Consider the following 23,931-nt stretch of genomic DNA (forward strand, 5'->3'; position numbering starts at 1 on the left):
TGCGCCCAAAGATTTTCCAGTTGACCTGGCTAAACCTTCCCTAAAGAAGTACTAAACTATTTGTATACCACTTCAGTTTAAGTCCTTAGGACAGTCCTAATGCTAAAGAGGACTGGCAGATGAGTCCCCATCTATTGTTATTAAAAATATATCTGCCAGTCTATAGCCTTGCCAATTAGAAATGCTCATTTTCTCTTTGGAGTGCTATAGGGCCTTAAACAAATAAAAAATAAATAATAAGTGTAAAATGGGCTTTTTTGCAGCAACTCATAAGAACCAGAATGCCGTTTTCTGTGTGCATTCCAAATTGTAGTAGGTGTCATTTTTTTTAATGAACCTTGAACTTGGTTTAGCTCAAATTGTATGTTGATAGAATGGAAAGTTTCCAAGCCTGCCTTTCCCTTTTTACTACCTATGCAGCTTTGCCCATGTAACACACAGTGTTTATGCAGGCAGGAAGGGAAGGTGTAATTATGGTGAAAAATATGCTCAGATCTGATTGACCAGTTATCTTACAACTAAAACATTTTAAAAACAAATCACATTTACAAAGTTGTGACATCTAATAAAATGTGGTTCTAAATAAATGTCATTGTAACTACTGTAGGTGGGGGCTGAACAGCGGATAAATTATAGTGGGATCCAGGCAGGATTAAAGCATGTTCAAACCCAAAAACAAAAATACTGATACAGCTACAGCTTACCAGTCTCCTTATATGTGGTGCTGCATTCGTCTTTTTTCCTTTATTCTAACCTGGTAATACTGCCATTAACACTTGTCTTAGGATGACACATGTACTAAGCAGCATTCTCACCCTAGGAAAGGGAGTGCGTTAGGCCACGAGCTCTTCTTCATAAAAGCAGGAGGTGTTTTGTAGTCCCCAGAGAAAGCTGGGAACAATGCTAACTGGTAACAGCCCAGAGGTTGAGAGCACAGCTTTTTTTGCACTTGAACAGATATAATAAAACCCTTTCAACTGTATTTGGCCATGGTAGGGTGTGGGTTGAGCGACCTCAATGAATCCGGCACCTCATCCTTGATTTAAGAGGATATAGATATAGGATTCGAACTAGGGATTATAACGGTGCCCAGCATATGATAACAAACAATTCTAATTTATAGTATAAAATTAAGTTTTATTACATAAAAACAGCAGACAAATCAATTCATAGGTACGCAAGATAGAGTATTTCAAGTAATACCAGCCAAGGTATCCATGTATCAATGGCAATTCCTGATAGCAATCCCTACATGTGTCACCAATCATTGGCTTCTTCAGGGGAGTATGTAATTGCCAGTCTATGATAGTGGCTCCAGTAACAATAAAATGCAAAGAGACAACCAATTACCATTTAACACAGCAAATTATCACACAATGTACAGAAGCACAAAACATAATTCGTTAATACATTGCTCGTGCAGGATGGCTCAAACCGTCCTCTCAATGGTCCACAAATCCACCTACCTCCAGGCATCCCCAGCCGAGCGGCGCGCGCACCTGGGCCATCCAGGGACAACAATATTGGGCACCGTAAAGAACTATTATTATCACCGAATATTCTAAACATGCTCAAGTGAAAAACGTTTTGACCAAGTTTTGGCCCATTCTTACTGCTGACCCCATCAATAAATACATAAAATCCTACCCTGAAATCACGTAGTGACGCTCACCTTCCCTCAAGGACCGTTTGAACAAAAGTCACCACTCTCTCCCTATCTCAGACAGTACATCTCATGCGTGCACTTATGTCAGAGATGCTATATATGTCGCTTTACCACTAGTGGTCCAGAAACAATTCTCCCAAAGGGTTATGTTCACAGCATCAAGTATAGAGTCACGTGTAATACCATAGGTGTTTAACTACGTGCCGACGTGGATGTTTCTACGTCGGAAAAACCAAGCGCCCTTTTTTTAAACGGATCAGAGACCATACTATACCCATCCTCAAACATTTTATGACTAATGCCATCAGTAGACATGTTGGACTCCAACATGACTGATTCCAGTACGATTACCTTCACATGTTAGGATGTGATCAATACCTCCGCCCCTATTACAATTAGAGACCCACTGGATCCACAATTTGGATGCCACGAAATACCCGGGCCTAAACGAATATAATCAGTTTTAAATCATTTCTATAATTGATACAAAAGAATGTATATCCATTCTAATCTTGTCCATGCTAGATGCATTATCTGGTGTTTGATCTTCTGATATTAAGTTTTGGTCATAACTAGACTTGTCTACCAAGCCCCTCCTTTCTTTCCTTCCCCTTTTCCACCTCAACTGCCATCCCTTAGTGACTTCCTGAACTGGTTTAATCTGTGCCATATTGCTGTATTCATATCCTTATGGTCTCACGTCCATTTTTTGTATAGTTCTTTAGAATCCACTGGATAATTTTGACTCTTATTGATATTGCTATTATTTTTTGTTTACATTATATACCATTGAGAGGACAGTTTATGAGCCATGCCGCACGATCAATCTATTAACTAGAAATTATTATGTACATTGTGGGATAAATGGTAATTGATTGTCTCTTTGCATTTATTGGTATTAGAGCAACTATCGTACACTGGCAATTACATACTCCCCTGAAGAAGCCAATGATTGGCGAAATATGTAGGGATCGTCATCAGCAATTGCCATTGACACATTGATACCTTGGCCAGAATTTATTACTTGAAATACTCTATTTTATGCACCTATGAATTAATTTGTCTGCTGTTTTTATGTAAAAAAAGGAATTTTATACTATAAATTAGAATTGTTTGTTATCATATGCTGGGCACCGTTATAATCCCTAGTTCGAATCCTATATCTATATCCTTTCAACTGTATATTTAACAGATTAAAATGTAGCAAATAAGAGAGATGTATTGTTAGATTGTACGTAGACTTTAGGGGTACATACAAACATGAAAATTCTGCACGTAAACTCAGCCATGTGACCCACTTTACCATCTGAGTAGTAACCCTGTTCTCCAATTCCCTGTGGCTACAGTTTGTGAACGACCTTAAAGCTCAACACCAGGCTCATCTCACCTCCACAATATATTCTGCATCTCTGTACTGCCACCATACCCACTTTATTCATTGTTAGCTTTTACTCCTAGCACTATACACAATGGTTTAAATTGCCTGCGATTAGCACCTCTATAGTGTTGTTCACAAGTCCGGGTTACTGGAGAAAGTTCCTGTTTGCTGCCAACTTCCTTAAATGACATGTTCCATGATTGTTTGGCACTTGTCCAGTTTCAGGGCGTTTCGGAGCATTGCTCTAGGCCCGGGGTGTCCAAACTTTTTTCAAAGAGGGCCAGAGTTGATGAAGTGAACATGTGCGAGGGCTGACCGTTTTGTCTGACATTCTTTGAACCATTAAAATTTGGTCTAAGTGTGTTCGTTTTAGCGCTAATACACTGCCCAACAAGCATTCTCCTGCCTTTGTGGCTGTGTGTGAGTAAAGAGATGAGCTCGGGCGTGTTATTTGGATATACCGTATTTATTGGCGTATGACACGCGCCTTCGCTTTAAGAGGAAAGTTTCAGGAAAAAAAGAAAAAAAAAAAAAAACCCACACTTAAATTTTAAATAAAGAAATGTGAAGCAAAATAAGGCTTAGTGCTCCTCTGCAGCCTCACAAGTGGCATAAATGCAGCACCCACCATTGCCAGGAATGCAGCCCGATTGATGCTCATCCATCTGCAGCCTTGGAGGGGACGAGCAGCAAAAGATTACCTACAGGAAAAACTCCTGTTTTCTCTGCGGCTTCTTTAATACAAAGTCCCTCCTCCTATGATGGACAGAACAGTAGTCCAATGGCAGCTCAGGAGGCGGGACTTCCTATTACAGAGGCTGCCGAGTAACCAGGAAATTCTCCTGTGTGTACGGCACTCATCCCGCCTCCTCCCAGGCAGCCAACATACATATCAATTGTATCCCTGGTGCTGGGAGATCGTTGGGTGCCACAAAAGATATACATGTCAAAATAACCAGACGGGCCGTTCAAAACCAGAACGCGGGCTGGACTTTGGACATGCCTCCTCTAGGTAGTGAAGAAGGAGGAGTAATGAGCTCTATTATCACCACCCACAGCCATAGCCAACAGCATACTGCCCATAGGGCTCAGGAAGTAGACATTACATGGCAGGATTATATGGCAATTGTGACAATAAATCTGCCAGCATGAAGGTGGGTAATGTCTCATGTCACCTATCTAGTCTAACTTTGCATTTTGAGAATTGAAATGAGTCCACTAACATTTCGAACGATCAGACTGATTAAACATTTTTTGGACCGATATTCTATCCATGTATGGCCAGCTGTAAGGATCACTCAAGAAGGGTGTCCAAATGGCTTGGCTTAAGACAAAGTGGCTGTGCAATACTTACTACTGCACAGCCCAATGTAACAATAAGAGACAAATGAACACCAGGAAAGACTTCAGAAGGGGTTTTCAAAAGCAGCCATATTTTTATTAAATAAACTGCAGATGTGCTTTAAATCTGACCCTGCAGAAATGTGAGCGAGTGGGTTCACTGGTTCTGAGCACAGCTCTCTGAAATTCTTAGAGGGGAATGCTGAACAGCATTAAAGCACAGGAACATGAGCATATGGGTGCACTTTAAATCTGACTGTAGTGGACCAGGGCTGCCTACCCTTTGGGTCCCTAAACCCGGGGGATAAGGGGATGTTCAAATATTATCTTCCAGGTCTACAGTTGGAGCGGTCATTTTTTTTTCTGCAATGCATCCTTATGCTGCAAAGGAAGTGGTCAAGGGTATACATATGCTGAGGCCAAAATGCTATGCGAAATATGATCGTAGTTGTCCTGTTCATGACTCATTCTACTAAATAGAGGTGCCCCGCAACCACGTGCAATGCATGTGTGAGGTACAAGGAGTTAAATCAGGTGAGGAGGAGGCAATACTACACACTAGAGATGGGCTCAGGCATGCAAGATCCTAATCCCAACCCACTTGCCTGTCCCCACCAGGAATCCCACACTGCACACCGCTAATTACAGGCAGTGAGACATTTCCTGGTCCACAGCTGCACAGACTGGGAAATGTCTTAGGCCCCTTTTACACGAACAGACCGTTCAGGTCCGCCTGTCAGTTTTTTTTAGGCGGACCTGAACGGACGCTCCATGCAGGTCTATGGAGCGACGGATGTCAGCGGTGACATGTCCACTGACATCCGATCTGCTAAAATCAGATGTATGGCGATACATTTGCATTTGTCCTGGCAGATCGGATCAGATGAGATCTGATGAAGACGGACATGCTGTCTGTTTTCGGCCGATCCCTCCATAGGAATCAGCGGTGCTCTGCCAGGCCCCTCCCCACTCAGTGAGCAGAGATGGACCTGTCATCCACCGGCTCAGCAGAGAGATCTCCTTGCTGAGCTGGTGGACTCTGCTGAGTGGATCCGCCTCGTGGAAAAGAGGCCCAATGTGCAGTGTTGGCTTCCTGGTGGGATCGGGCACGTGGGTTGGGACTAGGATCCCAAACACACCTGAGCCCATCTCTACTATACACATTACTGCTTGTCAAATGCTCTCCGAAGAACAATCTGAATGTAGATTCCTCTACAGAGAGCACCTCTAGTGTCAATTAGCTTTAAGAGTGTTTGCAACAGCACCAATGGTGGTGCTAGTAGTTGCCATATTTCATACTGAACCCTCAAGTTTTGGGGCTCCAGAGGTACTTTTGAAGAAAAGTAGATACACATTAAAAGTAGTAATAAAGTCCAAAAAAAAAAAAAAAAAATTACATATAAAGATGCAGTCTATCACTAACATTAAAAAGCAGTCACCTGTGTAACCTTAGGTACCTGCTGAACCTGTTATTTTTCAACTACTTTTGACAGAGCAACCTGTGCCGTAAAAGTGGCAGTTAGAGGGTTAAGACAAATCATTTACCCTGACAAGGGGAGGCTCACAGTCAGTGTTCAATAATTTAGATAAAACCTTTATCCCAAAAGGACATTTTTTTTCTATAACTGCTTAAAAAGCGTTAGCTGGAGTTAGGCTTCAACTCCATCTAATACTACCCTCTTCAGACAATACTGCTGATTAAGGGTGGCTCTATTGTTCCTCCATAGAAAGCAGAGCCACCCTAAGACAGGATGTCGGTTACAGGTCAGATAAGGAAAAAAAAAAAAAAAAAAAAAAAAGGAGTATGAAGAAATTTACCAAAATGAAAATGCATCAAATATTATAAGAAGGGGGGAGAATTTTGAGTGTCTGTCCTTTTCTTTGACCAGAAAACCATGCAGCAGTATTTCTAGGTGGAGTCACACAAAAAAAAAAAAAAAAAAAAAAAAACCTGCTAACTTTCACGCAGAGACTCGACGCCTGCAGACAGGGAGATGCATCTTCAGTCTGTGACCAGTCTGAATGCTGAATCCCACATAACAACATTTGGCCAAGTGCAGAGCAGATTGCAGTGATTTCTCAATATCTGTCACATCCCTGTGTCTGTATATGAATCACTTCCACAGCAGTAACCTTCAGCGTCTAAGTGATACGCTCACCTTGAGCCAGTCACGCCACATTGTGCCCTGATAATGTCACAGCTGATCTGAAAAAGCAATCAGCTGGGATTCTGCTGCCCATGTGCCATTACTACCAGGGAAAAACCCCAGTTTAAAAATTTCCTCCAGATTTATCAAAAATTTTGCCACGTAAATAGTTTAAAAAAAGAGAGAGACTGAAAGATCATTTATAGATTGCTCCCACTTTATATGGCGTACTTAGAAAGAGGTGTGGCTTTCGTATTAGATGGGTTAGCAAACAATAAAAACTGTATAACTTATCTACAGTTTAATATAATTTGTGAGAAAAAAAATGCACTAGGGGGTGAATTAAATGGTATGAGATTGACTAACATTCTATGATAAAAAAAATTTGAATTTACAATCTAATTTAAGCCCTATCAAAATAAAATCTAAGCGCTTATATGCTGGCGTGACCATATTATAAAACGTATTTATACATAAATCAGATATAGATCTAGAGTATCACCATCTATAACAAAAAAAAAAAAAAAATATTATATATATATATAATATTTTTTTTTATATTATTTTTTAAATACAGGATTTCACAAATCTGAGAGGTATATTGAATTCTGCAATATGACAGTTGTGATGCAACAAACGTAGACAAGGCTGCAGAGTGATTTTAAAAGAACAGCACACTCGTCAATGATTCAGCAAGAAAAACAACGTTTTATACACAAATAGACTTAAAAAAAAAGTTACTACAAAATTACAGTCTATTAATATAACAATTTCCCTTTGGGATTGATATTCTGTATTATCAGTGAAATAGTCTGCAATGCGTTTTAGATTTTATATACACAAAACGGTACAAAGGTAGTAAACTCTTCTACGCAATAGTCTATACCAGCCAGTTAAAAACTTTGTTCATGTTTTTATACTAATAAAGCATAACTATAATGTATATTCAGATATCGGCACTCCAACGGGTTTACTATAAAAGCAAAATAGAAGTGACCAATCAGAATTAAAAGTTATCGGAAAGTCTTTAAACGACATATCCATATGCAGCGTAGGTTCTTTGGAGATCCGTTTAGTAGACATGCTAACACAACTTTATACTTTTTTTTATACTTATTAGATCGCCTTTAAACATCTTACAGACTGAGCCACATCAGCAAAGCATTACCGGCAATGTAATTAAGCACATATGTTAAGAGAAGACACTTTATGCCATTATCTGATTATTCTAAGACACTAGAATAACTTACTGGAAAAAGACATCATTTTGGACTTTTCAAAAGCTCATACTGGAAAGAACAGTGACGAGACGTGACATGACACCTCCACACCTGCAGAGGTCTGCACCAACACAGCAACACACAGCCCACTGATGGACTCCAAGGGTTAATTCAATGCAAGCTTCACCTTATCCAGGATCCCATTCTTTGTTTCCAGGCAGAATACAGTGCAGATGTGAGAGAGCTCACACTGCGCATGCACGATCAAACTATGCATAAAATTGAATGGGGGGGGGGGGGGGGGGGTAATGTCCCTGAAAAGTGATCAGGGATGTACTTTCTGCAGATCCAACGATATGCCCGTTAACACTTTCTAGCACGGTGTCCCACCTTTAAGCTGGGGACTGACCGTATAGGAGCTTTTTTTTTGTTTTGTTTTTTACTGCATGTGAAATGTTTAACTCCTTTACTGACAGCTGGCTCATTGGAGTTCCATGCACACTGCACACGATACAACTCAGCGATTCAAACTGCAGAGAACAACCACACACGTTACAATCTGACTGTACAATCAATGTTATGGTGGCTATGTACACTTCAATTTAAATTACTTAATCAAAACTAAATCGAATCAGAAGCCGATCAAACAGCCATAACTTCCCTTCAGATTGATTAGACTTGGTTTAGATCGAATTTGAGAGAACTTAGTTGAAAACATTGGAAAACGATTGATTCTTTTGCATCAATCGGGCAGCATTGAGATACTATGGGGGGCAGATCAATTGAATGGGCTGTCAACTAGACATCGATTATTCCCTTTGGAAAAAAAAAAAAAAATTGGATTATCCAATCAAAGTGCACACGGCCACCATTTGATTTACCAGAGCTTTGTAGAAGGAGCAACTACCTGATCTATCCAATCTGTATACAGACAGACGGGCCCTTGTACTACATCGTTTTTGTAGATCTAAAGGCGATTGTAATGTGTGTGGTGAAAACAAGATGTGGCTTTCAATGGATGACACTGACAGGTGGGAGGTATATGATTACAATGTAACTAGATAGATAGATCTACACCCCTAGATTAGACTGCAGCATTATGTAGAATCCTCATCACCTTCCCTTCCATAGACACAAGTTATTGGACAAGATACAACACAAGCGAGGATCGCAATGCATTGAAGGGGCGAATTTCTAAAGCAGTGAATGTGACTTACACTATAAATGCACTGCAGGTGAATCTCTGCGTTTTAAACGCTGGTGACTGATTCACTGGTGAATGTTTGATGAGACAGATTTATACACATGTTCTGTTCCCCCCCCCTCCCCTCCCCTCCCCTCCCCTATGTTTCCAGAAACTAAAAATGATAAATAATAATAATATCTTCTGCTAGGACAAATGTGAAGAAGCTCTCCCAGAACATAAAAGGAAATAGTTTTTACCTCCCTTTTAGAGAAGTGAGATAAAAGAGGGCAGGTCTGCGGAGTCCCTGGCAGCGGATGGCATTTCCCGAAGTGCGCAGTAAAATATGGAGCTGGCGTGTGGGGTGGGAATGGGCACTTAGCGGGCGGTGGGGTGAGAAGCACGCTGGTCTGCACACTGAGGAAGCTCCAAGTGCACATGTAAGACTCGGCTGTCTTCTTTCCCCCCCCCCCACCCTGAAAGGTGGACCGGCTCTGTCCCGGATGGGTTTGGCAGCTGGTACCGTACTTGTCAGAAGAAAACCAGGACTGGCTTACCTTATATGCTGACTGAGCAACCCCAGAAGACCCGATCCTCAGCTGCGGAATGCCATATGGGGGGAAAAAGCAGAAGCAGCACTAAGCGAGACAGAGTGCTGGCTGAGGCTTTAGCATGGGTGTATAATGAATGCCGCCATTTTAAAGCCTGGCTCTTGAAATCACTAGGCATAACGAAATTAAAGCACGCCCCACGTACATAACTTCATTGCTGGGACGTGCAGCTGGGATGAAACTATACAGCCGCGGGGGGTGCGAGATGTCAACTAGGAAAGCAGGAACCTCGTCTGAGGGAAGGGAAGTGAACGCAAAGCGCTCGCCTCAATGGCACCGAGCCGGGCAGGTGAATATCAATGCACGGCTTTATAACAGCTGTGCCGTGCGGCTGCTACAACAAGCACTTTGCTGCAGTGAAATGTCCACAGGCTCGTCACAAGCGATTTCCTGTCTCCCTCTGCTGCGCCGACTTGGTACAGTCCACAAAACACAGCACCTAATGGCCTTTGGGAGCTGTGTCGTATTGTGGAGCTCTGGCTGGCTGCTGCCATAGCAACATTGCTAAAAAACCTACACGAGATCGGCACAATCCATCCACCAGTAGAAGGGGAAGGTGACTCCGAGCAATTAGTACCAGTGTATTCGCTCGTTCATGTGAAAGTTGCAGGCTGCACGTGCTATGGAGAATGTCTCCCGATGGGAGACGCGTGCACGTCTATATACGTCCCTGGACCCTCGTCCCTCAACAGTGCTTCCTAATGATCGGACTCCGTCCTTATAATGACACGAGGAAGGGGCTCTGCAGTCCTAATAGGTCATCTTGTCCTTGCTTTACCCAATAAGATGACTGGACAATTAGTGACCTTTAGTGCACAAAACTAGTACTAAAACTGGAAGCTTTTATTGGCAAAGCTTAATAGAAGAAGCTGATTGGCCACCATCCACAGCTACACCAGATTCTGGGGGCTCCAGTTTTATGAAATCTCCCCCCTAAGTCTCCAATGTCTAACAAGCAGAGGATATTATTAACTCCTACAGCGCCCAACTGCAATGTCACAGCATTGTGTGAGCCACTCCCCCCCCCCATGGACTTTAACTTTCTAAGTCCAGGATCAAGAGCAGACCGAGGTTATGACTGGTTAATTATTAGCTTATTTTCATTTATATGTTGTTATAACTCATACACACAACTATACAACAGACTGCACGATTCTGGCCAAAATGAGAATCACAATTTTTTTTGCTTAGAATAAACATTATACAAAAAAAAAAAAAAAAATGGGCTAACTTGTTTTTTATTTTTTTATTTTTATTATTATTCATTAGTCATTTTTTCCCAAAAAGATTGCAGTTGAAAGACCACAACTTTTTGTGTGCAAAAATGCACAAACGCACATAAGTGAAAATGCGCATAAATACGTGAAAATACATACCAAAAAAAAAAAGTCTAAAAAAGTAGATGCTTAAACAGAGGTATCATGTGCAAGAGAGATTCCCTTTCCTTTCCTGTTTTGGTGACAGTGTTTTCACTAGACAGAGTGCAGGAAACTCCCTAAAATGTCAACAATCAGTTTATATATATATTTTTTTTCTTTCCCTGTTTGTTTAAGTTTCTTTTGAAATGTATCCAGCCTCAGCCCCCACCCTAGTGAAGAATGATGTCCCGGCTTCTTCCCAGGATATCCCTGGAGGCTGCAGAAACAAGGACAGATCGCCTGTCAGCAGAGCAGGTGCTCATCATTGGGCAGCTGGTTTGATGAATGTTGACCAAAATAGTGGCACAGGACCCCGGTCGTGGCACCTGAACAGTTGGTCACAGCAGGGCATCACTGGATTCACTGGGCAGGTAAGTATCAGAATCAAACTCAGGATAATAGGCAGTGGAAATAAAAAAAGTCAATCGCAGGTGGTAGGGGAGGGGAGGTTGCTCTTTACTCAAGAAGTGAAGAACCGCCGGTTTGTTCCCTCCCACCAGTCTGTGGCTGAGTTAGACAGGCCATAGATCAGGGATATGCAGCTAGCGGACCTCCAGTTGTTGCAAAACTACAAGTCCCATCATGCCTCTGGGTGTCATGCTTGTGGCTGTCAGTCTTGTTATGCCTTATGGGACTTGTAATTTTGCAACAGCTGGAGGTCCACTAATTGCATATCCCTGTCATAGATGATACAATGGGGACGGAAAGTATTCAGACCCCATTAAGTTTTTCACTCTGTTATATTGCAGCCATTTGCTAAAATCATTTAAGTTCATTTTTTTCCTCATTAATGTACACACAGCACCCCATATTGACAGAAAAACACAGAATTGTTGTCATTTTTGCAGATTTATTAAAAAAGAAAAACTGAAATATCACATGGTCCTAAGTATTCAGACCCTTTGCTGTGACACTCATATATTTAACTCAGGTGCTGTCCATTTCTTCTGATCATCCTTGAGATGGTTCTACACCTTCATTTGAGTCCAGCTGTGTTTGATTATACTGATTGGACTTGATTAGGAAAGCCACACACCTGTCTATATAAGACCTTACAACTCACAGTGCATGTCAGAGCAAAATGAGAATCATGAGGTCAAAAGGAACTGCCTGAAGAGCTCAGAGACAGAATTGTGGCAAGGCACACATCTGGCCAAGGTTACAAAAAAATTTCTGCTGCACTTAAGGTTCCCAAGAGCACAGTGGCCTCCATAATCCTTAAATGGAAGACATTTGGGACGACCAGAACCCTTCCTAGAGCTGGCCGTCCGGCCAAAGTGAGCTATCGGGGGAGAAGAGCCTTGGTGAGAGAGGTAAAGAAGAACCCATAGATCACTGTGGCTGAGCTCCAGAGATGCAGTCGGGAGATGGGAGAAAGTTGTAGAAAGTCAACCATCACTGCAGCCCTCCACCAGTCGGGGCTTTATGGCAGAGTGGCCCGACTGAAGCCTCTCCTCGGTGCAAGACACATGAAAGCCCGCATGGAGTTTGCTAAAAAAAAACACCTGAAGGACTCCAAGATGGTTAGAAATAAGATTCTCTGGTCTGATGAGACCAAGATAGAACTTTTTGTCCTTAATTCTAAGCGATATGTGTGGAGAAAACCAGGCACTGCTCATCCCCTGTCCAATACAGTCCCAACAGTGAAGCATGGTGGTGGCAGCATCATGCTGTGGGGGTGTTTTTCAGCTGCAGGGACAGGACGACTGGTTGCAATCAAGGGAAAGATGAATGCGGCCGAGTACAGGGATATCCTGGATGAAAACCTTCTCCAGAGTGCTCAGGACCTCAGACTGGGCCGAAGGTTTACCTTCCAACAAGACCATGACCCTAAGCACACAGCTAAAATAACGCAGGAGTGGCTTCACAACAACTCAGTGACTGTTCTTGAATGGCCCAGCCAGAGCCCCGACTTAAACCCAATTCAGCATCCCTGGAGAGACCTAAAAATGGCTGTCCACCAATGTTTACCATCCAACCTGACAGAACTGGAGAGGATCTGCAAGAAGGAATGGCAGAGGATCTCCAAATCCAGGTGTGAAAAGCTTGTTGCATCTTTCCCAAAAAGACTCATGGCTGTATTAGATCAAAAGGGTGCTTCTACTAAATACCGAGCAAAGGGTCTGAATACTTAGGACTATGTGATTTTTCAGTTTTTCTTTTTTAATAAATCTGCAAAAATGTCAACAATTCTGTGTTTTTCTGTCAATATGGGGTACTGTGTGTACATTAATGAGGGAAAAAAATCAACTTAAATGACTTTAGCAAATGGCTGCAATATAACAAAGAGCGGAACATTTAAGGGGGTCTGAATACTTTCCGTCTCCACTGATAAGTTTTTCTTTCCTGCAACCATGGGTTGCAGGAAAAAAAAAAAAAATATATATATCAATTGATTTCCCCATCAACGCAGACAGTGTTGATGGGGGAATCCCTCCCGTGGAGCTATTGTGTTCTCCCAGCGAGGGGGGTGGGAGCCGTCCCTGCCGGGAGAACACAGTGATTATTGTTAGCGGCTATAGCCTCAGGCACTAATCAGTTTGCTGAAAATCCCATGTGCAGGTTGTACCCAAGTCCATCAATGCATCAACTTTAGTTCAATCAGCCTGCCCATAGATGGGTTGAATCTTTAGCGGTCCCTGCTGAACTGGCCAGGATTCATACCAGCTATGGCCCGCTTTACTGTTTTTGGGTTTTTTTTTGGGGGGGGGGGGGCGTATTGATTTTTACATTTCATAATGCAGATTTTCAGGAAAGTAAACAAACCTTTATCTCCACATGAAAGTGTTGCAGTAATGCACCCGGTAAAGCACAGGTTTATCATGCATATCTTTATCACATGGTACTGTGTGGTCCATGTAGATCCCATTTTGATGAACCTGCACTGCAGAACACTACAAGCACATACCATGCATTGTGGTGTACGAGGTTAGGGTGCAGGTTTGGTTTTTGTTCCTTTGGTATGCATTGGCAGCCTATTCAGAATGAATGGACTGCCTTAACGCAATACATGTTAGCAAAAAAAAAAAAAACAAAAAAAAAACAAAAAAAAAAAAAAAGTATGGGTAAAGTAACACTGCAATAGAACAGGATGATGAAAACTCAAAATGAATATTTCATTTACTAAAACACTGTATATCATAAACAACTGCCATTGTTTTTATCTCTTTAAAATCTTTTTATGCATCTCAATGCTGCTGCTCCCCTGCAGCCTCTTTGCAGCTACTTCCCATCTACATTCATGCACTCCAGTGATGGTTGAATGGCATTTGTCAGAGAGGGTCTCCTGATGGTGACAACAGTGGACCATACTTGCATAATTTATGCTGGAACAGCTACTTGTAGTCTTCATTAGAAGCCCTTGTGACACAGCAATACAATTGGCAGAAAAGAACGGAGCTTTATGATCCTAAAACAGGAAATGCCTGAACAAGAACCTTCACAGTAGGATCACCCAAAATTATTATTTTAACTACTTCAGCCCCAGAAGATTTTATCCCCTTCCTGACCAGAGCACTTTTTGCGAGTCGGCACTGCGTGGCTTTAGCTGACAATTGTGCGGTCGTGGACGTTGCACCCAAACAAAATTAACGTCCTTTTTTTCCCCACAAATAGAGATTTCTTTTGGTGGTATTTAATCACCTCTGCGTTTTTTATTTTTTGCGCTATAAACAAAAAAAAAGCAACAATTTTGAAAAAAAAGCAATATTTTTTACATTTTGCTATAATAAATATCTCCAAAAATATATAAAAACACAAAATGTTTTCCTCAGTTTAGGCCGATATGTATTCTTCTATATATTCTATAAAAAAAAAAAAAAACGCCATAAGCATATATTGATTAGTTTGCACAAAAGTTATCTCGTCTACAAAATAGAGGATAGTTTTATGGCATTTTTATTATTATTATTTTTTTTAATAGTAATGGCGGCGATCTGCAATTTTTATTGTGACTGCGACATTATGTCGGACACTATTTTGGGACCATTGTCATTTATACAGCGATCAGTGCTATAAAAATGCACCGATTACTGTGTAAATGGCAGGGAAGGGGTTAAACACTAGAGGGCGATGAAAGGGTTAAGCGTGTCCTAGGGAGTGATGGGCTACCACTCACATGACAGCGATCACCGCTCCCGATGAAAGGGTGATCTCTGTCATGTCACTAGGCAGAACAGGGAAATGCCTTGTTTACATAGGCATCTCCCCGTTGTGCGGCTCCGGGACACCGGTAGACATCGGGTCCCGCGGGCACGGTCACGCTGTGCACATGCCCACTAGCCCTGCCCATTAAAGGGGACGTACAGGTACGCTCATTTGCCCACCGCTGCCATTGTGCCGACGTATATCAGCGTGCAGCGGTCGGCAAGTGGTTAATGAAAACTGCAGCTTTAAAAATGTTGAAAATGACATAGGCCTGTTAAGCTGGCCATACCAGTGATGGCGAACCTTGGCACCCCACTTGTTTTGGAACTACATTTCCCATGATGTTCATGCACTCTGCAGTGTAGTTGAGCATCATGGGAAATGTAATTCCAAAATATCTGGGGTGCCCAAGGTTCGCCATCACTGCTCTATACAATCAGACTGTACAATTCCTGTACAGGGGAATCTCCTTTAGATTTACCAAATATATGTAATATAGGAACAAACCAAAACATTCTATTCGATTTGCATCCATTTAGGCAGACCCTTGCACTAGATAGTTGATGGTAGATCTAAAGGAGATTGTATAGTGTATGGCCAGGTTTAACGCGTATAGGGGAATTTAGTGATTGGGTTTACGTAAACTTTAAATTACAGTATCACATTTATCTGCCTAGTCGTAAGGATAACTATAATATTACTCCACCCGGACTGAAGTATTACTTGCTACAAATAGGTGGTGTAAAGTAGACTTGTATTTAGAGAAATATATGGACTGCCATTGCTGATCTCCTGGAAATGCTAGTTGCCTGGCTCTCTGCCTTTTAAATACATCACTGAGAGCCGTGAGTGAAGTGGGAACTCTTGATCTGCATTCTTGTTTGAAGTCTAGGCCTTGGAAAGCAGTGAAATCTCTGAACAGCAGGACAGCCAAATAACATTTTCAGCAGCAGTCCTCCCCATATGATTGAGCTGCTGTCATCATTATCTGTGTGTGTTTGGAGAGAAGGCACTCAGAGCCCTAGTAGGCATCATTCTTGGCAACAGACCTGCCCACCTACAGTCCCATTAAAATAAGACCCAATCCACCCAAATGTGTATTTCCAGTTTGGGGTGGATGGATAAGCTGAATTCTATATTTCGTCAGTGAGATCTCTGAACCCGAGATCAAGGTCTGCCTATCCACCATAGGAATCATAAAGAGGTGTCATTCTCTATGCAGAATTCTTTTTTAATAAACGATTTTCAGGCCATAAAAGTTTTGTGAAGGAAAGTACACTTTCTTCTATTCTGCCTATCCTTTGTTGTGCTATTTGGCTGCATAATTTATAATATGTAATATAAGGAGAGGGAGAACAGATTTCAGGTAATTGTACTAGCTGAAAGGAAAACCCTGTTAATGTCATTTTCAACATTTTTAAATCTTCAGATTTCATGAAAAATAATTTCGGTTGATCCTGCCATATGGGTTCAGGCACTTCCTGTTAAAAACGCTCTGTTCCTGTCTCCCAGTTGTATGCCTGTGGCTGTACTTTTGTGGACCATTTTCAGCTGACAGTGGGCTAAATCCAGCTGTCAGCTGAAGTCACAGAGCCAGTCCTGCCCCCTCCACAGCCTAGCGCTCGGGGGGGGGGGGGCGCAGACAGCGGTGAATGACAGTCAACAGCTCTCTGCTCACAGAACACTGAGAACCGAGCGATCAGCAGGGTTTGATCGCTCAGTTCTCACCCATAGAGCTGTCAGGGGACAGATGCAGCATTGAGCCAATGCTGCATCCACCTTAGTAGGTATGATTTTAAAAAATATAGATAAAAATATATATACCAACCTTCTCTTAACTGTGTCACCGTGTCCAAAGGGCACTACAACACACATTACACAGGCAGGCTTGGTCCACTGTCACCACCAGGAGACCCACTCTAAGAAATGTCATCTAGCCATCACTGGAGTGCTTGTAGACAGAAAGTGGCGGAAAATAGACTGCAGGAGATCAGCAGCACTGAGGTGCAATAAAGTATTAAAAAAAAAAAGATGAAAACAAGCATTTAACAAAAAAAAAAAAAAATGTATATATGTGTGTGTGTATAGTGTATATATATAGTAGTGGTTTATAATGCCTAGTGCTTTAGCAAACTTAATGTCAGTTAGCCAGGGTCTATGTCTGTTTTCAGGGCCCCTTCACATCTTCCTGTTCCATTGCAGTGCTTTACCTTTATACACCGATTAGCGGGTGCACCTGACTTCCTGCAGCCACTGATCGATGAAAGATGTTCCACCGGGACATTGTATTTGACAGCGGTGCACGCTAATCAAAAACTAACAGTGTATTGTCAACTTAAGAACTGGTAAGCTTACAACATATTTAATGTTTGTTCTTGGGTTTAGTTATTATTCAAGGAAAACTAAAGTGAATTTAACCACTTCAGCCCCAGGAAAGTTTTACACCCTTAATGACCAGGCCATTTTTTGCAATACGGCACTGCGTCATTTTAACTGACAATTGCGCGGTCATGCGATGTTGTAACCAAACAAAATTGATGTCCTTTTTTCCCCACAAATACAGCTTTCTTTTGGTGGTCTTTGATCACCTCCTGTGGTTTTTATTTTTTGTGAGGTAAACAAAAAAAGAACGACAATTTAAAAAAAAAAAAAAAAAACAAAACAATATTTTTTATTTTCTGCTATAAAACGTTTCCAATAAAAAAAAAATCAAAATTTCCTCCTCAATTTAGGTAAATATTTTTTGGTAAAAAAAAAGTATATATTGATTGGTTTGCGCAAAAGTTATATCTTCTACGGCGATGTATTTCTGGCATTTTTTAAAAATGTATTTATTTTTTATTTGTAGTGGTGACTGTGACATTGCGGCGAACAGATCGGACACCTAGCTGACACTTTTGACACTTCTTTGGAAACCAGTGATCAGTGATAAAAATATGCATTAACACCGTATAAATGACACTGGCAGGGAAGGGATTAACATCACCAGACAATGCTGGATTTACAGGCACTGAGTATGTGTTTTTTTTTTTGTACAACCCAGGGGTATCAAAAATGATGGAAAGGGAAGAGAAGGGGGTAAAGTTCATCTTTAACCACTTAAGGACCAGGCATTTTTCTGAGATCTAGTGCTAGAATTACTACTCTCACATGTCTGGCATGAACACTGTTTACATATGTGGGCGTGACCTGCGTATGCTTTCACCATTGTGTGCGAGCACGGGGGCCCCTTTAAAAAAAAAGTTATTGCTATCGCAAGAAATGTAAACATCTCTTCCGATAAGAATACAACATGACAGGTCCTCTTTATGGAGAGATGTGGGGTCTATAAGACCTAGGGTTGCCACCTTTCCTTCAAGCTAAACCCGAACACTTTAACAGCACAATTAGTATTTCACTATACATCAGGAGTCACCCTTTACATTAGGAGCTCTGTACTGAGCATGCAGTAGTCCCCTTTACATCAGGAGCCCCCCTTTCACATCAGAGTCCTCCTTCACATCAGCAAGGGACCCTTTATATCAGTACCTCCTCTTATATCAAGGGCCCCTTTACATCAGGAGCCCTCCTTAAATCAAGAGTCCCTCTTTCATATCTCCCATTACATTAGTAAGACACTGGAGGGGGGCAGTGTGTGACAGGAGGAGGGGGGCAGTGTGTGACAGGAGGAGGGGGGCAGTGTGTGACAGGAGGAGGGGGGCAGTGTGTGACAGGAGGAGGGGGGCAGTGTGTGACAGGAGGAGGGGGGCAGTGTGTGACAGGAGGAGGGGGGCAGTGTGTGACAGGAGGAGGGGGGCAGTGTGTGACAGGAGGGTGGGGGCAGAGCGTCACAGGAGGGGGGGGGCAGAGCGTCACAGGAGGGGGGGGGCAGAGCGTCACAGGAGGGGGGGGGGCAGAGCGTCACAGGAGGGGGGGGGCAGAGCGTCACAGGAGGGGGGGGGCAGAGCGTCACAGGAGGGGGGGGGCAGAGCGTCACAGGAGGGGGGGGGCAGAGCGTCACAGGAGGGGGGGGGCAGAGCGTCACAGGAGGGGGGGGGCAGAGCGTCACAGGAGGGGGGGGGCAGAGCGTCACAGGAGGGGGGGGCAGAGCGTCACAGGAGGGGGGGGGCAGAGCGTCACAGGAGGGGGGGGCAGAGCGTCACAGGAGGGGGGGGCAGAGCGTCACAGGAGGGGGGGGCAGAGCGTCACAGGAGGGGGGGGCAGAGCGTCACAGGAGGGGGGGGCAGAGCGTCACAGGAGGGGGGGGCAGAGCGTCACAGGAGGGGGGGGCAGAGCGTCACAGGAGGGGGGGGCAGAGCGTCACAGGAGGGGGGGGCAGAGCGTCACAGGAGGGGGGGGCAGAGCGTCACAGGAGGGGGGGCAGAGCGTGACAGGAAGGGGGGGGCAGAGCGCGACAGGAAGGGGGGGGCAGAGCGCGACAGGAAGGGGGGGGCAGAGCGCGACAGGAAGGGGGGGGCAGAGCGCGACAGGAAGGGGGGGGCAGAGCGCGACAGGAAGGGGGGGGCAGAGCGCGACAGGAAGGGGGGGGCAGAGCGCGACAGGAAGGGGGGGGCAGAGCGCGACAGGAAGGGGGGGGCAGAGCGCGACAGGAAGGGGGGGGCAGAGCGCGACAGGAAGGGGGGGCAGAGCGCGACAGGAAGGGGGGGGCAGAGCGCGACAGGAAGGGGGGGGCAGAGCGCGACAGGAAGGGGGGGGCAGAGCGCGACAGGAGGGGGGGCAGAGCGCGACAGGAAGGGGGGGCAGAGCGCGACAGGAAGGGGGGGGCAGAGCGCGACAGGAAGGGGGGGGCAGAGCGCGACAGGAAGGGGGGGGGCAGAGCGCGACAGGAAGGGGGGGGGCAGAGCGCGACAGGAAGGGGGGGGCAGAGTGTGGCAGGAAGGGGGGGCAGAGTGTGGCAGGCAGAGTGTGACAGGAGGGGGGGACATGGTGTGACAGGAGGGGGCAGAGTGACAGATGTGGGCATAGTGACAGGAGAGGGGTATAGTGTGACAGGAGGAGGCAGTGGCAGTGTGTGACAGGAGAAGGGCAGACTGACTGTAGGGCATTCACTATACTATACACTGGGCACCGTGTAGAAAAGTCAGGAATCTGCAATCTGCTGTTGCAGTGTATATATTTTTGAGTACCGGGTGGGAGCTGCTTAAGAGCAACAGAAGACTCTCTTACCTTACAAGCTTGACAGGAGCAGCATGGCTGAAGGGAAGATGTGGGAGCCGGAGTGGGGGACGGAGCTGGGAGGCGGAGCTGCTCTGCACAGAGATACAGAGGATGAGAGACGCAGTCTAGCAAACGGAAGCAGCATGGCTGAAGGCAAGATGTGGGAGCTGGAGTCGGGGGGCGGAGCTGCATGGAGAGGTGCAGTATGAAGAGATCAGGCTGCCAAGTATCTTATAGGGTGAAGCGCCTACACAGTATAGAACAGCCTCACCCATACAAACCCCTCAATTCTCACCCACCCTAATCATCGAGCAGCTCATCTCCCCACCCTCTGAATGGCAGTCGCGTTTCCCACTTCCCCTCCCAACTGACAGCACAGAAGTTTGCTCTGTGTGAGTGTCAGGCACACTGAAAACTGGACACGTGTGTCAAAACCCGGACTCTCCGGGGTGAATACCGGACAGGTGGCAACCCTAATAAGACCCCACATCTCTCCTCTAGAAATGAAAAGCATTAGATAAAAAAAAAAAAAAACAAAAAACACATTGATCTAACGATACTTAAAAAAAATGGCCTTGTTTACATTGGGCACAAACTAGAAGTGACGTCATGACATTGCTCCGGTCCTCCCAGGCCATAGACCTGAGTGGAGGCCATCTTTCCTTTGGCACATCTCTGTGACCAGCCGCTGCCAGCGACAGATCGGTTCCCGGGACTACCGATCATCCGGGTAAGCTCGGGAACCACTGGAAAGCTACAGCCATAACCCCGGTATTAAATGTCAACTTTATGACTATTTTCCTAGTTAGGCGGTCGGCAAATGGGAAATTTTATATATTTGCTAGAGTTATCCTTTGAGCAGAACACAATGGGGAGATAAGAACACAGAGGGCCCCCACAGCCTTGCAAGGTTTTCTTACAAGCAGGAACCCAGTGCACTGCCAATATTCTTTGCATTAAATAGCAAAAAAAAAAAAAAGAAAAAACGCAGAAACATGCATATTTAACAAAGCCATATTAATGACAATGAAGCGCAATTTCTATTAATTACACTTACATGCAATATCAGATATGATTGTTTTGCAAGGCGTGAAAAATGAAATAATGCATATTTAATGGCCTTCTGACAGCATTCATTAATCTGCTTCCTATTTTCAGCGTGAGCCTGACTTCATAATGGAGACATGGACAAGGCTGCACTAGATGAACACTGAGCCCAGCCAGAAGACTGTGTAAATAAATTATTGTCTGACCTGTGGACACATTTTATTTCACAGGATGCTTATCTATTCCAGGTAAAAAGAAAATCGAAGCTACACAGAGCTAAAGGGGTTGTGATAGCTGAATGCACAATGTGAGGGCAGAGAAGCATATCCGATGCCTATGGTGTCAGCCTTTAGCTACTACTCATTGATATCCTGGGGGGCAGGGGGCAGCCTGGGAGAGCAATTAAAATAAACTGCAGTGTCTAGCTGCATTGGATACTGCAGTCCACTTTTATTCTGATGCAGCAAAGAGTGATGCAAAAAATCTTTTTTCCAAGTGAGTGCATTAGGGCAACTTTGTGCCCTTTGTATCAATGGGCACTCAATGAGTTGTACAGTTAAAAAAAAAATAAAATATTTCTAAATATTGAATTAACTGTAGAAACATATGCATAGATAAAAATACCACAATGTCTCAATGCTAAGCCTATCTCCTGGGCAAGGGTTCATCAGCCTGCATCCTCCTGTCTTGTAGGCTCTTTAATGTGAGATGTCCTTTTTCAGGTGTTCCCAAGAAAGGGTATCCCTCGCAAAAGCATCTCAATCTAATAACCCAAATGAGTGAGCATAATCTCCCCTTTGCACACTTCTTAGCCGCTAGCTGAGAAGTTAGTGGAATCCCAGTTGAGGAAACACTGGGTAGGTGTCCCCCCTGGGTTTCTTTCCAACATCCCTGGCAAATATCTCTAGCAAGTACCAAATATGGTGAAGGTTGCATGCAAGTGTGTGTGTGTGTGTGTGTGTGTGTGTGTGTGTGTGTGTGTGTGGGGGGGGGGGGGGGGGGGGCTGAGTTTTCACACAACCTCAACTTGCTCCCACCCTCTACTGGGTGCCGAAGGGCCTGAAACCAAGCAGACCTTGCTGTTGGCATGGATGGCTTGTGTCAGACTACCCTCTGCACTGGGCGGGTCACAAGATGGGCAATTCCGAAAATTAACCAAAAAATAATCCTTTAAGCCTTCAGGTCTGTATAACAATACACATGATAAGCACAACTACAGGGGCTGGCTTTAGATGTACTGTAGATGAACATAAAAATTCTACTTGAAAATATGCCAATGTGTGAGTCCTTTCTCTTCCAGTGGGATGGTATGCCAAGGGCCATGAGAAGTTGACTTCCCTTACTTCCAACATCAATTTAGGCTGCATGTGCATCTCCTTGGGATCATTTTGTCCGCTGAAGGCATAGAGAAAGGAGTAGATTAGGCAGTTACAGAACTGTCAAGTATGAGATAGCTGTCAATGTCTCAAGATATAGGTTGTACAAACATAGTGGAAGAACGCATTTTTGTGCCTCCCATTGAAAGAGTGGGAGATCATTTGTGGAGGTTGTGTTGAGCCCATTTGGTGGCTGCTGAAAAAAATTTTCAGCAGGTTTTAGTGTTTAGCATTAAGACTTTTGATGGGGATACTCCTACATTCAAATCTAAGCCTGACTATCCTTTAGCGGTTTGGCCTAACCTAGTACTGTCCACCTGGCATAGAAATGGTGTCTTCAAGACTGTGCTGCCAGATTTCTCCACCTAGTAAATAAACCCCTCAGGAGGCAGGAGTTGTGCTGTTTTTAGCAATTAATACAGCACCTATGGCAAAGAAATAATTTCTCACCTGTTGCTAACAAAGCTTTCAACTAAGTGAATGCCAGAGAAAGAAAACAAACATTTCAGACTTAAAGAGGAGTTCCGCCCCCCATGAAAAAATTAAGTCAGCAGCTACAAATACTGTACCTGCTGACTCTTAATATATTAGGACACTTACCTGTCCAGGGTTCCCGCGATGTCGGAACCCCAACCGATTTTCGGATTGGCTCTCGGGTGCTGCTACCGCCATTCACAGCCGGTTCCCTACTGCACATGCACGAAGCGCGCTGCTCTTCTAACTGGCCCGGCGGCAGGGGAAGGAGGAGGAGGGCTGAACTTCCGAGGGAAGGCACCAGAAGTGGGGGGAGGGTACTTGTCAAAAACAGGTACCCGTTTACCCCTCCCCCTGAAAAGTGACAAATATAGCTCCGGAGGGGGGGAGGAAGCAGATAAGCGAAGGTTCCACTTTTGGGTGGAACTCTGCTTTAAGCTGGTGATACACAGTTCATTTTTTTTTTCATTCAGCCAGGGAGCATATCCCTTCAGCCACAAAAAAAGTGGATGGAGGGATCCCCCCTGTGGAGACATTGAATTCTAACAGCGGCTCCTAATGCTGTCAGAATACCCCGATTGGCGCCTGCATCCACTGCTCAAGAAAAGTTTTTAATGACTTCTGTCAAATGGGACAGCCACACATTGATCAAAATTCATCTGGTCCCTGCTTAACCAGCTGGATTTAGATCAGTGTATGCCCAACTTTAAAACCTGTAACTCCAAGCTCCCCTCTTTCACCCCGAGTGCTCCTTCCTGCCCATTTGC

At 44.1% G+C, this 23,931-nt stretch overlaps 1 protein-coding gene across 4 annotated transcripts in view; it reads right to left on the reverse strand.

The window, feature by feature from the left end:
• The window catches only part of MBNL3 (muscleblind like splicing regulator 3), a 189,079-nt gene extending 179,355 nt beyond the window's left edge, over positions 1-9,724 (reverse strand). For 3 of the 4 annotated variants that reach the window (XM_073599171.1, XM_073599172.1, XM_073599168.1), the window contains exon 1: positions 9,493-9,724. The gene's annotated coding sequence lies outside the window, so the exon portion shown is untranslated. Of the gene's footprint in view, positions 1-7,782; positions 7,949-9,492 lie in introns of those variants that run through there. The other variant, XM_073599169.1, reaches the window with a different exon arrangement.
• Between the last annotated feature and the right edge of the window lie 14,207 nt (positions 9,725-23,931).

The sequence above is a fragment of the Aquarana catesbeiana genome, linkage group LG09 (assembly GCF_042186555.1).
Source record: "Aquarana catesbeiana isolate 2022-GZ linkage group LG09, ASM4218655v1, whole genome shotgun sequence".
NCBI classification, from domain to species: domain Eukaryota; kingdom Metazoa; phylum Chordata; class Amphibia; order Anura; family Ranidae; genus Aquarana; species Aquarana catesbeiana.